Source organism: Odocoileus virginianus, chromosome 1 (assembly GCF_023699985.2).
Source record: "Odocoileus virginianus isolate 20LAN1187 ecotype Illinois chromosome 1, Ovbor_1.2, whole genome shotgun sequence".
In the NCBI taxonomy this organism is placed as follows: Eukaryota; Metazoa; Chordata; class Mammalia; order Artiodactyla; family Cervidae; genus Odocoileus; species Odocoileus virginianus.
The window spans coordinates 46,563,226-46,581,056 of NC_069674.1; the positions used below are offsets into that span (position 1 = coordinate 46,563,226).

At 42.4% G+C, this 17,831-nt stretch overlaps 1 long non-coding RNA gene and 1 pseudogene across 2 annotated transcripts; one reads left to right on the top strand and one right to left on the bottom strand.

Moving 5' to 3' along the window:
- The first annotated feature begins 3,500 nt into the window (after nucleotides 1–3,500).
- On the top strand, nucleotides 3,501–3,818 carry LOC110132267 (cytochrome c oxidase subunit 7C, mitochondrial pseudogene; annotated as a pseudogene).
- A 1,039-nt stretch (nucleotides 3,819–4,857) lies between these two features.
- On the bottom strand, nucleotides 4,858–16,820 carry LOC110132268 (uncharacterized). 2 transcript variants are annotated; one of them, XR_002312422.2, is made up of 3 exons: nucleotides 16,559–16,820; nucleotides 6,257–6,386; nucleotides 4,858–5,103 (listed from the first exon to the last, which is right to left on the bottom strand). It is a non-coding gene; the product is annotated as an uncharacterized lncRNA (long non-coding RNA). The 2 variants fall into 2 exon arrangements; XR_011488819.1 differs by lacking the exon at nucleotides 6,257–6,386.
- Between the last annotated feature and the right edge of the window lie 1,011 nt (nucleotides 16,821–17,831).

Sequence of the window (17,831 nt, forward strand, 5' to 3'; positions counted from 1 at the left end):
TTGAGATCATGATAACTATTCTAAAGAGACCTCAGCACCAGCATTAAGACTTGTATTATACATTCATTTGGTATTAGCACCTTCTTATAGAAGTATTTAGCCTTCCAATCAGCCACAGTTTTTAAAAACCAATTCCTGGAGTTTTCATAAAATTTTAAAGTATCTATCAAGAGTCTTTTAACTATAAAGATCAGCCATAAGATGGAAATGGAAGAGTCCATTAAAATCTCATTATGGAAGAGAAATTCCCTGCCACTTTTCTTAATTCTACCCCATGGGAATGTAACTGCCCTCCCTCCCCCCGCTCTATCTATATAGCGCCCTGTTAGAATCCAAGGACTGGGATGCGAGGGGTCAATGCAGACACACATACACCATCTTCATCTCAGCCTCGGTCATGGAAACACACACCCAGGTCAGCTTCCTCCCGTCCTCGTCTCCCCAATCCCGCTTCATCCACCTTCCACCACCACAGCCTTGGAGAAGCAAAACATGCCTCCTGAGTCTCCCAAACCTTATTTTTAATCAAAATTTAGGCATTTGCACAACTGATTTCTTTTAGACCAAGCCAACTTTCTTTTAAGCTCAGTCTGTTCTGTGAGGCCAGCTAATTAGCCTGCCTGTACCAGAAGTACTCACTTTTTATTACCTTTAATAAAACAAAGCCAGGTTTGAGGAAGTGTTGGATGGAAGCTGTCTCCAAAACCTCAGGAAGGGAACCCCCACCTTCCAAGCCCCCACCTCCTCCCCAGTAAGATTTGTGGTCTGGTTAGAAGGACCATTTAGATGATGAAAGGAACCAGTGGACAGCCCCTGATTTATAACCAGCGTGATTTTTTTTAATATCCACCAAATTAATATTTTTATGTCTGTTCCCCCATCAGGTTGCTTCGGTTTGAATTTCAACGAGGGGGAGCCTGCCAAGACCATGTAGTAAAATACAAACTGGATCATAAATCCCAGCAGGGGTGGGAGAACGTAAGACAGATTGCTAACACCTTTAAAAAAAAAAAAAAAAACAACAACACTGAAACCCCCAAAGCAGGAATTCGCTTTAAAGTATACCAGGCCCAGCAGGGAACAGGAGAGACACAAGCCTTCAGAATGTGAAAGTTGGTTTGCCTTCCCTTTATCACTTCTCCACAGACTCCTACTCATAGAAAGCCATTCTGGCAGGTAAATCAGGCCCCCTGAGCTTCCCACCCAATGCCAGTGACGTTTCTCGGGGATGTGTGTTGGAGATAAGGCAGAAATGCTCTCAAATGAGCACCTTCCACTCTGCAGCCCTTCTTCTGGAATGGCGGTTCACAAAGCTCATCAAAGTCTCCTTTCATTAGCGCCACGCCGAGGGAAATAAACGCAGCTGGCAAGACGGAGTTTGAAGCTGTAAGAAGAAAGCCATGTGTTTCCTTCCTAAGACTAAAATCATTTCCCTACGAGGAATAAAGAGCTTTTACAAACTTTCTGGAGGGATACGTCTCGGAGGGGACAGGTTGATTACTCTCACACCCACACCGGGTACCAGCAGGAGAAACAGAAGCCTTGATTTGCTTGGTTTTATAACAGGTTGACTTCACTCGAGCATACGTGGAAAAGTAAACGCCCTTATAACCTAGCTTATTATTACACTGATTTGGATAAACTACAGGACAAATCGAGTCAGCTGAAACATGACTGCTACCCACAGGAGAACCCTGAGACAGCTCCGTGGATAGCCCGTAAAATAGAGGCTAGTCCTGTCTGTCAACACCAGCATCGTAAAGGCGGCTCACTAATCCTCCTCGTGGGCAGCACTAAATCCTGGGTTCATGTTGTCTTTTCCTTCTGTCACTTGCCTGTCCCTGGGTCTCGGGACACACCATTTGATCTTGGGAGCCAGATGACCTGCTCTCAGCAGATGTATGGAGTGACATTCCCAGTGTCACAACTTCACCAGGAATTGTTTCACAGAAACCCACTTACAGACCAGATTACCCTTTCTCATCACACTTTACCAAACAAACAAACAAACAAACACCCTTCAAACGTTTGTTTCACCCACTCTATATTCAGAGGCAAAGTCATGGCTGAGACTTTCAGAAACCCTGTGAACAGGCAAAGGCGCAGCACCCGGAAGGGTCCAAATGGATGTGTAAAGAGACTCACACGAAATGGAAATGCATGGAGAAACCTAGAGTTTGGTTTGATTTTTTGGTTAGAATATAAAGATTTTTAATTTGTTAGTATGGATATTTCATTACAACCATAAAAACAGAATTGTATATATAAATATGTATATATGTGTGTATATGTGTGGTAATACTGAGTTTTTAGGTAAATAGTCTAAAACTTTAGCAGACTCACACAGGTCCCCACAAGTGGAACACAAGTCTAACACAAACCCAAAGTATGTGAAGACATTTTTCTAGAAAGGATATTAGTAGGACAAGTACTGAAATTTGGAAAAAATCTGCAAGTTAGCAATGTTGCTTTCCTGGATTTAATACCTGCCCTGTGGTTGTATAAATGAATCTAGGAAATACATTCAGGAATAAAAGGCAGCATGTCTACAATTTCCAAACCATTCAGAAAAGTGTTCACACACACACACACACACACACACCACACACTCGGAGAGAGAAAGGAAACATGGTAACATATTAACATTTGAAGAATCTGAATTTACAAGAATTTTTGTTACTATTATTTTGCACCTTTGATGTAGATCCCAGGTTATTTCAGAAGTAAAAGTTTTTCCTTTTCTTAAAAAAAAGTCTCCCTATTTAGACCCCCAAGAGTTACTATGTCTTTTTCTTTTTCAATTTTATTTTTAAAATACTCATTCTTTTTATTTTTAATTGAGGTATAATTGACATAACATTATATTAGCTTCAGCTGTGCAGCATAACGATTTGAGCTTTGTATACATTATGAAATGATCAGCAGTTAAGTCTAGTTAACATCAATCACACAGTTATGAAATTTTTTTGCCTTGTGATGAAAACTTTTAAGATTTACTCTTAGTAACTTTCAAGTATGCAATACATTATTGTTAACTATAGTCACCACACTGTATGTTACATCCCCAAGACTTGTATTTTATAACTGGTTTATACTTTTGACCCCCGTCACCCATTTAGCCCACTCCCAACTCTCTTATTTAAAATAAAAGCCTATAAACATAGTTTGAAAGACATGATTTAAAAGAAACACGATTACAACTCAGCCAAATAAGTGTAAAGGGAAAATAAAATCCTAATTGAGTATATTTCTAAGTTTCTTTGCTTCCCCACATCAATCTAAAAATGATTTGGTGTAGGTTCTCACCATTTTGGATATCATTTAGAGCCTTTAATCTTGAAAAACAGAGGATGGGCAGCTGGAGACAAGCTTGGTAAAACTACCAGTTAAGAGTCTGTCCTGAGTTTGGGGAACAAGGTCGTGAGGAAGCAGCACACGTTTTGCGGCCGCCATCTCTTCCGCCTTCAGTCTCCATCTTTTGTAGAGCTTCCAACAGCGCCATGTTGGGACAGAGCATCCGGAGGTTCATAACCTCTGTGGTTCGTCGGAGCCACTACGAGGAGGGTCCAGGGAAGAATATACCATGTTCAGTGGAAAACAAGTGGACGTTACTAGCTATGATGACTTTGTTCTTTGGGTCTGGATTTGCTGTGCCTTTCTTTATAGTGAGACACCAACTGCTTAAAAAGTAACCCATGAGACAGATAGGAAGAGGAACATATTAAGAGGTGCAGTCTCTTAAAACGATCAAACCCTTGAACTCAGCATCCTAGATACGTTTGTAAATAAACTTATGGCATTAAAAAAAAAAAAAAAAAGAGTCTGTCCTGAGAAGAGACGCTCTGGAAGAAGACCTGTATTCTCGAGGCCTATAGAGTTCCAAGATCTGGGACTTTTCCCTCTGTGGCCCTTAGTTTCCTCATCTTCAAAATGGGCTTGAAGGTAGGACTGTCGTGAGGGTCAGCTTGGGATGTCTTGCCATGTACAGAGCTTGTCACCTGCTCAGTCAGGCGTGTCTAGTCTCAGCTCGGACACCCCTCCTGCCCTTCTGGAGCAGTGAAACAGCACCCATGGCATGTGGTAGGGCTCACAAAGACCCCACATTTTCTGAGTGTTGATGATAGCCCAGCGGGAAAGACGGTGATCATCAAAGCTCCACGTAGGCACCTGGGGGATCGTCCTCACCCTCAAAGACAAGCCTTTCCCTGTAGCTCTTTGGTAATGGAAACATCCCAACTGCGCTTCTTCCTGTGAATCAAATCCCATTTGGGCTGAAGACCTGCTGACATTTATTAATCCAAATCTGCTTTTCAGAGACTTCTACTGACTTTGAGCTAAACATGTGGGTCCCAGCCCTGGGCTGAAATGGAAATCATGCTTTCTTCTTTCTCTTTTTCACCAGAAACACCATTCAGCAGCTGTCAAAAATTGACACACCTGAGTACAAAGTGTCTGTTCCCTGCACCCTTCACATGAATGTGGTCCAGGGTCCAACACAAGCCCACACGCACACATGTGCACACACATCCTCAGCCTAACACAAGTCCACATGCACGCATGCACATACATCCTCGGTCCAACACAAGCACACATGTGCTCACACGTGCACACACATACTCGGCCCAACACAAGTTCACATGCACACACATGTGCACATACATCCTTGGCCCATAAAAGTCAATGATACCTCTGAATATCTGAAACCCACCACTCAGCAAACACCGTCTCCTTCCTGGAACTTGAGAATGGAGACAGCGTCCTGTCATGGAGCATGTGTGTAGCTTGAACTGGCGATAAATCGAGGCTCTATTCCTGATGCATAACAGCATGGGCAGTAACAGCAAGAACGTCTCAGCAGACGACACACATATAAATCATGTTTATTTTCATATCACATTTAAATAATGTTTTGGCTCTGGGGATTTTCCACCAAGTAATGAAGCATCACCCAATGAGAGTTTGCGACGTTGCTCCAATCTGCAATGCCCCTCACAGCAGAGGAATAAAGCCTGTGATTTATACGGGTGTCATCAGGGTGGTGGAAGGGCTTCCTTTCCTTTGCACAAGACGTTGCTCTGCATCCGGATTAGAGATGAGATTTATCTGCAAAATAAACAAAGAACAGGCCCCCACACCGTGTTTTTTCCCTTCATCACACCAGACGAGATCTCACACACACAAATATCCACTCACTCAACAGCATCTGCCCTCCACTACGCACACACACACACAAACACAGACAGGTTTATTATGAGATAAGAGAGAAAACATTCTTGATAAAGATGATCGTTTGTACATTGATGAAGATTTGTCTTGTCAATGATTCTTTGCAGGAGGCAACTAGTTTGTGGGCTCCCACTGTCCGTCTGCAGTGCTGCCCTACTCCTGTCCACACTGGTGCCTGTGACCATCACACCACACAGAGAAATCAAATTTCCACATATCACAAAGTGATAGTGCAATGCAAATTCACCTGCTGCTTTCTATTGTCTTGTTTTGAGGGAAAAGATGACCTCATTCTAACAAGATTTTCCTTTGGATGGTCATATGAGCGGTTGCCCCTGGTTACTTAGGATGAATTGCAAATTGTTATTTTGAAACCATCATGAATTCCTTCTTCCTGCCTGCCTGTCTTCCTTCCTTTTTCTGTCTCTTTTTTTGCCTTCCTTTCTTTTCTTGTGGCAGCCATCTATTCTCTAGAGCTCGTTATGACTCCATATACATTTTAACTTGAGGCTACTGCCCACCTTGCTAAGTGTAGGTTGCTTCTGACAGTTAGGGAAACATGTATGCTACATTTCAGTGAAGCATGAACTTATGAAAATACAATTTATCATTTACAGATTTGGATACAGATCTACAGTTCATTCTGTGACTGCCAAAATAGTTCAACTCCATCCAAAATACAACGAAGTGAGAATAATAACTCCTGTTGTACTGGTACTTTATAGTTCGTTGTTGTTTAGTCCGTCCCTAAGTCGCGTCTGACTCTTTGTGACCCCATGAACTACAGCCTGCCAGGCTCCTCTGTTCATGGGATTTTCCAGGCTAGAATACTAGAGTGTGTTGCCATTTCCTTCTCCAGGGGATCTTTCCAACCAAGGGATTGAATCCACATCTCCTGTATCCCAGGAGGATTCTTTGCCACTGAGCCATTCAGGAACCCCCTGGAAATAACCTGTGTGTGTGTGCTAATTAGTAAAATAAATATGTCCCTAAACTAGGTATCATTATCACAGTTGGTTTTCTCACAGACCTTAGTGACAGGTAGGGTGGTAAGCAGGGCATATCTGACATATAGTCCTTGTGCTTGGACAAATCACTGCTGCTTCAAGGACCCAAAGGTACTTTATTTTTCTGCCTCAGGTTCACATGTTTCAGGATCACTGGAGAAACAAAAAGTAGAAAGTCTCATATTTTAATAAGCAAAACGATTCCTTGGCTTCCCAAGAGTGGAAAATGGATGGCTGATGGCAACTTTAATGACAAAGATGCTAAACAGCCAGTTTCACTTGAATCAACCCAGAGTCAAAGTCAGCATCACTGGATGCCACCCAGATATTACTAAATGAAAATTATTTCCCAGAAAAACACATTCTCATATTTACTGATGCATATTCCATTTTCAAGCCAGAAGGTGAGCTTTTCATTTAGGCAGTCTGATTTTTGTGGAATGGAGAGAGATTATAAAGCTACTTTGTGCAAAGGTTCCTATGCCTTAGGGGAAGGTAAGTATATTTTCATACTGTGGTCCAGGTCACACATTTAAAATTTAAATAACGGCAAGCTCAGATTTCCCTTTACCCTTTGAAGTGGTCATGTCAAAGCAAGTCCCCAGCATCCACGTGTCTGGATGCAAATATACACTTTGTTTCTTGTCTTCTTAATTTCTCAGATTTGTTGTGAACTTGCACTGTAACTATCCATGCAGCAAGGGGAAATGTTTAATCTACAAAGATGATTGCCCCAAATTAACATTTAAAAAAAGACAATCAGAAAAAGCGGCAAGGCCAACCAACAGGACTAATCCATGACTGCTGGGAAGGGTGGCCCACCCCCAAAAATAGGGTAACCACACTGGGTAGCTGCCTGGGGCAGTTCTGGCTGATGCTGTTGTCTCGACTCAACTATTAATAGCTTCTCTTTCACTTTCACAGTTGTCCCAGTTTGGACACTAAATTATATAGTCAGCCTACCTAAAAGCTGTAGGGAAATCCAGCTGAAATAAGTCTAAGGCTTTTTTTTTTTTAACGACTCTGAAAACAACCTGAAAATGGAACTGGAGTGGGGGAGGTAAGGAAAAGAATTTGTGCAGTCAGTTCAATTGCTCAGCCATAGAAGACTTGGTGAGATCGTATCTGTTTTGTTCATGTAATTCTAATTATGAACCAATAATGTGGAATAGAACTAATTTTATAACAACCACTAGTCTGCAATAAAGCAAATGCACAAAATAATTTGTTGAGTCATAATGCCCAGATACAGATTAACTCAAGTGTTCACGTGGGCAGCGAGAGGAAGGCCCATCACTTCCCATCTCATCTCATGTCTGTGTAGGTGGCGGGTAGGAGGGAGTTTGTCTGGGCTGTTTGGTTAGCAAATTGTAAGTAGATGGAAATGCCATCCTAATTAGATTCTAGATGGTGAGAGCCAGGCCCAGGGGGATAGCAAGCAGTGGACACATCACACCTCCCTGCCTGGCACCTCACACAGGGTGCATGCCCCATGGGCCCCGTATGAATACTTTCTGGTTTTAGGGAAGAAATGGTGGCACTTTTCAGTGATGGGAGTTTGGTATCCTTTGAGCAAAACAGGATGTGTTTTTTCATTCCTGATGCATTTGATGCCCTCTTTAAGGCAGGCATGCGTTTTTTAAAGTTTATCCCCACTGTGACTGCTTCAGTGGCAGATATGGAATAAGCATATCCCCAGTTATATGGCAGAGAACCAGGTGGATCATCTCTGCCTGGCCAGTTCCACTTTGTCCTCCAGACAAAACCCTGAACTTTCCAGGAAGCCCTCTCTAACAGCTCCTCTCGTTTATCTGCACCCCCACCAGTGGTCACCCCGAAATAAACACTTAGAGCTGGTAAAACTGTTCTCAGAGTTTCCACAACCTGCTGGGCACACAACCCTAGATGGCCACTGCTTGCTCCTCTGTCTCCTCTTCTAGAGCCTTCAATTTTTGAGGTCAGGGACATTGTTCTTTTCTGGATCTTCCCAGTCTAGCCCAGTGTCATGCATAGGGCACTTGGCCCTTACTTGTGGGATGAATGTATGAGCAGGGTGAGACCCACTCAAAAACAAAAATAAGTAGTATAACAATAGGGATGGTATATTCATCAAGCACTCAGTACATGGCATGAGGATGAGTCCAACTCATCCAGTCTCTTGTTGTTTTCATGTTTGTATAAAAATGTACTTTTATTTAGACAGAGAAACACATCAATTTCTTTATTTCATGAAAACAGATATAAACATACATATATTCAAAAAATTTATGTGAAACTTGAAAAGGGCACATGATAAATATTGGCCAATGCAACTATATACAACTTTCATCTGTACAGTGACAAATTTTGATGTGAATTTAGTGATGAAAGAGGAGTTAGTTGTTTTTAAGATTTCTTTGAAATGTAAAGCTGAATATAGGGTACTTTGTCACTACTGCAGAGAATAAATGTGGGTGCTGCTATGACACAACAGTGAACCAAAACCACAGATTTTTTTTGTTGTCAGTAAATTCAATAATTAATAATAACAGGTGTGAGTGTGTGCTAAGGGTTTTAAATGGATTATCTTGTTTAATCTTCAGAAGGGTTCTGCTAATAAAGCATCTTACTCCTTCTCTACAAATGAGCAGATGGAGGCTGGGAGAAGTTGGTGATGAGACTGGAACTCGAAGCTAGGTCCTCTTGCCTTGGAAGCCAGATCTTTCTGCCACTGCTCCGTCCTCACACCTGGCTACAATGAGGATGCTAATGCCTCTAATTCAACTGCTCTTTCCAAAATAAGTTATCAGTCCCAGAATCAGAGGGTTGTGGGAAATAATTGCCCCCAAATGGAGGGTTCCTTTACTGTTTTTCACTTTTGTCATCACCCTAGCAAGATGAGATGTTGGCAGAGCCGTCCTCAGGTATTGTCTTCTGTCCTTCCTCTGACGTCCGTTTACTTAAAGACTTCATTGTTCTAGAGTAGTTTTAGGTTCACAGCAAAATAAAGAGGAGGTACAGAGATTTCAGGGCTTCCCTGGTGGCTCAGAGGTTAAAGCCTCTGCTTGCAATGAGGGAGACCTGGGTTCAATCCCTGGGTTGGGAAGATCCCCTGGAGGAGGAAATGGCAACCCACTCCAGTACTCTTGCCTTGAGAATCCCATGGACAGAGGAGCCTGGTGGGTTACATTAGTCCATGGGGTCGCAAAGAGTCAGACACGACTGAGCGACTTCACTTTTCACTTTCACGGAGATTTCACATATATCCCCTGTCCCCAGAGAGCCTCCTCTACTATCAACATCCTGCACCAGAGTGGTCCCTTAGTTACAGCTGATGAACCTACACTGACATATCACTATCACCTTTACTCCATAGTTTACATTAGGGTTCACTCTTGGCATTGCACAGTCTATGAATTTGGACAAATGTCTAATGACATGTCTCCACCATCACAGTGTCAGAGCAGTTTCACTGCCTAAAACTCCTCTGTGCTCCACCTATTCACATCCCCCACTGTCTCCAACTCTTGGCAACCAGTGATCTTTTCACCATGGCCATAGTCTTGCCTTTTCCAGAACATTATATAGTTGGAATCATACAGTATGTATTCTTTTCAAATTGGCTTCTTTCACCCAGCAATACTCTTTTAAGGTTATCCATGTCTTTTCATGACCTGATAGCTCATTTCTTTTCAGCACTGAATAATATTCCATTGTCTGGATGTACTATGATTTATTTATCCATTCACGTAACTGAAGGGAATCTTTGTTGTTTTCAAGTTGGGTAATTTTGAATAAAGCTACTGTGAACATCTGTGTGTGGGTTTTTGTGTGGATGTAAGTTTCAGCTTCTTCGGGTAAACACCAAGGAGTGCATTGCTGGATCGTGTAGTAAGAGTATGTTTGGTTTTATAAAAAGTTACCAAACTGTCTTCCAGAGTGACTGTACCATGTTTCATTCCCACCAGCAATGAATGAGCCTTTCTGCTGCTCCACATCCTGCCAGCTTTTGGTGTTGTCAGTGTTCTGGATTTTGGTTGATGGCAATTTTTAGCACCTGTGGTGCACTTGAATCATGGTGACAAAATATATACAGCCCTTGACCTCATGGGGCTTACCTGCTAGAAGGAGCAGGCATTAATGGTATCATCATATAATTACATAGCCAAGCACTGTGGATGGTTTCAGAATGCCGCGAGCACACACAGGGGCCAGGCTCCTTTGGAGCATTTACATGTGAATCATTTTCACTTTAATCAAAGTTAAGCACCATTTACAAAGGCCACCTGCAATGTGTCAGCCCCTCTCCTATTTACATCCCAGTTCTGTAAAGTAGGCATTAGTATGCCCAATCGCTGGTGAGAAAAACAAGCTGAGAGAGGTTAGGCCCCGGCTCCCTCCTCATATTGCAAGGATCCCAGTAAGCCCCAGTGACAAAGCCAGGAGAGAGTTGGAGGCACCACACCGTTGTTGCACTGAAAATCTTTTGTCTGCCTCCATTGATCCATCTCCAGCCCCCTCCAGCTCACCCTCATGTCCCTCTCCTGCCAAACCCTCCAGAGCAGCCCAGGCCTCGGTTTAGTACACAAGTTGGGGATGCTCTCAAGGCGTGTCCTCTTCCCTTCACAAACCCTCACTAGACGGAAGTGCAATTCTGGCTTCTTGGCCTGGGCCAGGGCCTGTTTCTCATAACACCCTTGACCCTCTTTGCCCCCTGGTTAATTCCTGTCTCCCAAGGTCATGTCCTCCAGGGAACTGTCCCCTTCAACCTTGAGACTCAGCCTGCTTGCTCCCTCTCTAGCCCAGCGCCCATCGCAGGATTGGAAATGGTGGGGATTCCTGGCATGTCTCCCTCCTGGGCCTGGAGCTCGTGAAGGGAAGGGACCCCACTCTGCCCGGCCAAGTGCACTAAAGCACCTGGCACCCAGAACTGAGCATTAAATGTCTGCGAACTGAACTCAGCTGACTTTTGTCATCATGGAGGGGATGGAAAAAGAAAAGGCCCTTCTTTCTTTCATCACATTTCATAATCTTGGCTGCAACATTGAGAGCTAAGCTAAATTCACCCATAGATATCCAATAACCTCAAATCCTTGACAATTGCTTTTCACCATTTTCGCTTACTAAATAGGTATAATTTAACTAGTCTCTCCTTCCTGGGAATATGAATATCCTTATTGAAATAAATTTCAACAACACTTTTTAATGACAAAATACTTCTACATTTCATCCACAATCTTCATTCTTGTTTCATAGACTAGCTCTGTATGTCTTTTATTTAAATGAATAGGTCTCAAGAAAAACATAAAGAATGGCTCGATTATTGTATGTGATAATTAATCTCTGAAATTAAAAACTGTCCTCTGTCCAACTGATTTACAAAGAACCTCTTAATGGGCAAAAGAAACTGCTTAATAATCTGCCTTCTGACAAATAAAATAAAAAAACCAATAATTTTTTGGCGGTGAAAGAGCTTTTTTTCAAGATAGCACATGGCTTCAGTTTTAAATATTATACCAGTGTTAATGTATTAATTATTTTGACATTGTGGTGGTAACCCACTTGAAAAAGGGACTGAAAGAAAGGATTTTCCCAGCCTCCTCCTGCGTCTTCCACTCTCCCTCTAAGCAAGCCCCGAGCTCATAAATCAATCAAGATCATGCTAATAACTAAAGCGGGGCACAATTACAGGCTCAGGCAATTCCACAGAAGGAGCACCAGGGGTCACTACAGGACCACATTTTGTAATTCCAGGCGCCATTTTACCCTTGGACTTGGGAAAATAATTTCTTGAAAAAAAGGTTAACCTTCTGAGCTCCGGACGTCGTTTTATTTATTACTTTCAATATGCCATTGCCACTCATCTTGACTAACCGGGATTGGAAGGTTATTTTAAAGGACAGTGCCATAAAAAGTAAACACAGTCGGGCTTCTTGGCTTTATCCCCCTGTAGAATGTCGCCCTGGGTGTGTGTTGGGGGCGGGTGGGGGCGGGGGTTGTGTCTGTTCATTTTATTGTTAGCTTTACAATTAAAGAAACCATTCACGGAGTTCAAAACTACAACGGAGGGAGATCCCTGCCCCCCAAAATCTTGGTGTGTCAGGCAAATGGGTTGTTTTCATTGTTATTACTTGTGTACCTGTCTTCATTCAGTAATAAATTCAATATCAGCAAATATTTATTAAGCCCTTAATGTGCCAGGCCCTGGGTATGTCAGGAGACTTGATCCATGTCCCTTCCCCCAGGGTCTTATCCAAGGTGAGAAAGCAGTTCTCTTCCCTCCTGAGAGCCAGATTTCGTTTTAGAGTGTCAAAATCCCTAAGTGAAAGGTGACAACTGCTGTTTAGATCATTTCTCTTTCCACTGCTAGCCAGAAATTTATTTTTTTCAAAAGAAAATAGTTAGATCATTGCTCTCTAGATGTGTCAGTTTCAGCCTGAACATGAGGGCTTAAAATCTCAAGCAGGAACTAGATGTTAAGTGACCGAATTGTTATTAATCAATTAAAATAGATGCTCCTGAGTTATTGTTTTTCTTTTCCTTTCAAAATCCTGTGTCGATTAGGATGAATTGTGTTGAAATTTAATAAGAGACAGAGGAACATACCACCACTCTCGGCATCTGATGGAGCCTGCTTTCTGGACTCAGCTGGGCCCTGCTTGGCAGTTCAGGCACACGGGGCTGATCGAAATAAGACACAGGAACTCAGTCTGTTTTCTCTTCCTTCCCCATCCTTTTCGTCCCAGTGGTATTTAAAATCAAGGTGAAAGTGTACTGTGACATAGACATTTTACAACCATTTAATTCTCATGGTGACCCCACAAGCTGCCCCCATTTCCCAGCTAAACAAACTGAGGCTAAAAGAGATTGATTCTTTGCCCAAGGTCGTTCAACCAGTATCCAAATCCAAGTTCATCCAACTGCAAAGATCACATGCCCTCTGCTGCTCAACATAAACCTCCCAAAGCCTGAAAATAACAGTGCTGCAGGCTTGTCCAGACCCATCCCATCTCCTTCCTGGGCACGCAGATGGACTACATTTCCCAATCTCCCTTGCAGAAAGGCAGCATTGTAAGTGAATTCCAGCCAGTTTAGAATATGAATAGAAAGAAGTCAGATACCCCACTTTCAGGCTTGCCCATCTCATATGTAATCCTTCACTCCCTCTTTCTACCTGTCTCAGTCTAACAACTAACTTCAAGGCCCTTGGGGATGGAGGAAGCCACAGAACAAAAGATGTTTGCATCCCTGAAACACTGCATGAAAGGGTACCCACCAGACAGGCTTTAAATGGTTCCACAAGCAAGATGTAACTTCTGCTGTGTTAAACCACTATAATTTGGGGTTGTGGGTTAGTTTGCTTTCAATACATAATAATAGACAAGGAAAGACGATGGCATCTTGAAGGCTTCCATTCACCCATCCAGGGGCCTTGGGGCCTTGTTCTAGTTCTCAGATCATAAACTTGTCACAATCTTCCTGGGCATCACTAAAAGACAAGCATTGAACCAAATGATCTTTAAGGTCTTTCTGTGGTCTGAGAAATGAAGTGAAGTGAAGTCGCTCAGTCATGTCCAACTCTTTGCGACCTCATGGACAGTAGCCTGCCAGGCTCCTCCATCCATTGGATTTTCCAGGCAAGAATACTGGAGTGGGCTGCCATTTCCTTCTCCAGGGGATCTTCCCAACCCAGGGAAGTGAAAGTCCTGTAATTCTGGGGTGCCCCTCCCTCACCCACTGCAGTCCCTGCCAACCCCCACCCCCACCCCCACAACCCATCCTTATATGCAGGATCACAGCTGCCTGGACCAGGAAAGACTCAGTTCAAACTCTGATCTGCCCAGGTTTCCTTTCCATATGACACCTTTCCTCCACCTGCTGGGCACCCCTCTCAACCACAACATGAGATGCAAGATGTACCATCAAGGGAACGAGTGTCTTCAAATGGCTCACCCCTGGATGTCACAACCTCCCCAGTCCCACTCCTGCCTCCTCTGTGATTTGCATGGGGATAAAAACATCTTCCACAGGAGTAGGGTTGACCTTAGACCAAGACCTCGAAAGTGGTCAAGCATCAGAATAAATAGAAAGGAATTCTGCTTTTTGAAAGTAATGGTTCTTCACATAGTGTCACTTTGACAACTATAAAACATTATACTTAAGATAGTAAATTATCTTCAGTGGTTCCTGTGACATAATTTTCTGTCACTGAATACGATGTGTGCAAGATGAAGATAATGTTAATACAGAGAAAGTCTGCAGAGAGAGGGTTTTAATCACACAGACTCCCAGACCAGTCAGGAAGGAGTGTGTTGTTTGCTGCATTTGTGATTCGAGCTGGGTGCCCTATGTTAGGATGAATCTCGCCCTCTTCTGGCCCCGCTTGGCACTTTCAGAAATAAGTTGTGAATGCTCGCAAATCCTGCTGCTGCCTACCTGCTTCCGGAGCTCTGCACCTGGGGGCAGGGAGCCTAGCTTCCCTGTAGTTCATGGCGCCCGTGGGGCCCACGGCGGGGTGTCTTGAATTGGATACAGTGACAGAAAATTATGTCACAGGAACCACTGAAGATAATTTACTATCTTAAGTACAATGTTTTATAGTTGTCAAAGTGACACTATGTGAAGAACCATTACTTTCAAAAAGCAGAATTCCTTTCTATTTATTCTGATGCTTGACCACTTTCGAGGTCTTGGTCTAAGGTCAACCCTACTCCTGTGGAAGATGTTTTTATCCCCATGCAAATCACAGAGGAGGCAGGAGTGGGACTGGGGAGGTTGTGACATCCAGGGGTGAGCCATTTGAAGACACTCGTTCCCTTGATATCTAAAATTGGATATCTAAAAGAACTGGTGAGGGATGAAACCTGGGTTTTTGAAAGTTGTGACAAACTGGGGGGCAGATGTAAAAATCCAGGACTCCTATGCCGGCGGTACTAGATTTCTGGATGTGTCAGAAAAGAAAGCAACAGAGGGGGGAAATCTGTCAGCTGAGCAGGGACACAGTAGATGCTCTTAATAGTACACCATTACATTTTAACCTATATCTGATGAACTATTATGATGGACACCGTTTGGGGGCTGACCCCTGATTTTTCTCCTTCCCCTTGGTCTATAACACCCTCACTGATCTCAGTAGGAGGTAGGATGGACAGCAGGGGGATGTCTGTCCCAGGCTTGGCCATTCAGAATCCTTCCTTCTCCACCAAAATCACTGGCCATATAAAATCCATCCCTGGGATTATCTGTTGAACCATGGCCCCTGTCCCTGCTTCCACTCTTCCAGGCTGTAAACGAAAGAATCCTGACCACTCAAGCTATTGACAGGACCCATAATATGTATTGTTCTAATGCATTAGCACCTGATGCAACCCAAATTATAAATTACCATAATCACCAAGGGTAAAATCCAAGGTTAATGATGAAACAAATTAATGCATACTTAAAATATATAAATGTGTTCTATAACTACTACAAGATGAAATAAGGTTAATTAAAGTAATTTTCAAAATATTATCAGCACCACAGTTCCAGCGAGTGCAGGAACATTATCAGCACATTTGAATCATTAAAGGATTTAAACAATTTATAGAGCCATGGAGAGAGCACTTATATTTTCGAAGGTCAGAAAAAGGATGAACTCCTAAGCTTTCTTTTGTTGTGTGTGAGCCTCTTTTGGTTTTCACATACTGTGGCATTATTATATATAAGATTTAAGCTGCTCTGATATCATTTCTACTAAATAGTAGATTTTTATTTATGAAAGAGGTTATCTTGCCTATAGGAAAAATAATTGATTAAGTTTAACCGTTCACAAATGGACAGTTATTTGTAGGTACTTAAACATGAAGATCTACCCAAGTGTGGTCATTTGTCATTTTTACTGCTGGTCTGACTGCATGTAAGCACACAGCCGGGTACAAAATGGTGAAGCTTTCTATAGTGCTACTGCTGCTTTGATTGATAATGAGAAGATAGAGCCACCATTTTTAATTTTTAAAATGCAAGATTATTCTGGAGTAATTAACCTAATCACACAGCACAAGTAAATTAATATCACTTCATTACCTAATAGCAAAAATAATATTAACCTAAAGAATCTAAATCCACGTCTGACACATATTCAATTTTTATAATGTTAACGCTGACAGTTTTTTTTCTGGATTATATGTGGTGGTTTTCAACAGTAGCTGCTCTGCTAATTGGAAATGTTGGGAGTGAGAGCACAAATATCCCTGTGGTGTGGAAGAAGGCTGCTTCAGGAATTGATCCAGCTGTATCACCCCTCGGACACCACTCCACTAAAACACCGTTGGGTAGTTTGTATGGCCAGCCTGCCATAAACTCACCCAGTGAGAAAGTCTCAGGGCTTTCACTCCTGTGGCATAAGTGGATTTTTTCCTAAGCAGCCCACCTGGAGCTCTCATTTGAAGGATTCAAGTTCTCCAGCTCCTTGACACCCCCAACACTGTGCGCCGCAAGAGTCCAACAGTGTCTATACCATTTTCCCCTGCACCCTGAGGGGGTCTAGATCTTCCCCAAACGGGGCTCCACACGTGGGTCATACAGGCCGGAAGAAAGGCCCTGAACTCACAAAATGTCTCCTCAGCCTTAACAGCTAGCAAAGTTGGGAAATTTATGTTGCAACCTTGAGAAAGGCAAAGTAAATACAGAGCACGCCAGCTATTTGTTTTCCTGTTGATGAATTCTCCAAGTTCAGACTGGAAGCCCTCCAAGGACTAAAGTCTCCTCCCAAAGTGGAATGTTAACCCTGAGTCCCTCGGCTGCTTTCCCTCTGGGTCTGTACTTTTCTTTCTTCCCCTCTAGAAAGTCCCAAATTATCTCTGGGCTTTTGCTTGCTGGGGATGTTGTTCAGGGCTGAGCCTGCTTCTCCTGATCCCGCAGGACAAGACAGGGCCAAAGATAGTGAAGGCAGAAACCACATGACTACCCGGTAGAGGAACTTTCAAGAAGTTCTCGTAGCAAAGCTTCCTAGAGCCCAGCTCCTGCACATTTAGTGGAACTGGCTCAGCTCATGCAAGAGAGTCAATTGTTTGGAGCCAAAATTTTCTAGCTTTAAGTAATTACCACACACTCTATTGCAAATCTTATATCATAAATCTTGTATCATCTTCTCCTTGGTAGTAACAAATTAGTCCTCCGTTTGTTTGTTTTTCTCTTTACATGAGCTAGTTTATAGACTAGTGTAGGTAAAATGATGATTTTAAATACTAACCACTATTTGTTTTTAGTGTTTACTCTGTTTTTACTATATTTAAAAAGTTAAATAGAATTTTTCCTAACTATAAAATTGCTACATGCTCTATATGGAACATGAGAAATGACTAAAAATTTAAAAATATTTATTATTTATAATTTCATCACCCACAGTTAATCATTGTTAACATTTCCATAAATTCTTTTTTTCCTCTGGTAGCTACACTATCCGGATGCTAACTTTTTTCTTTACATCTTATATCATGAATATCTTCTCAATATTTCTTTCCTACCAATAATCTTCAAAATGAAGTTTTTAATGACTTTGCTAACATTTCATCATTGGAATGTATCATGCTACTCTTAACTAACCTCCTATTGGTGGATATTATAAGTAACATTCCA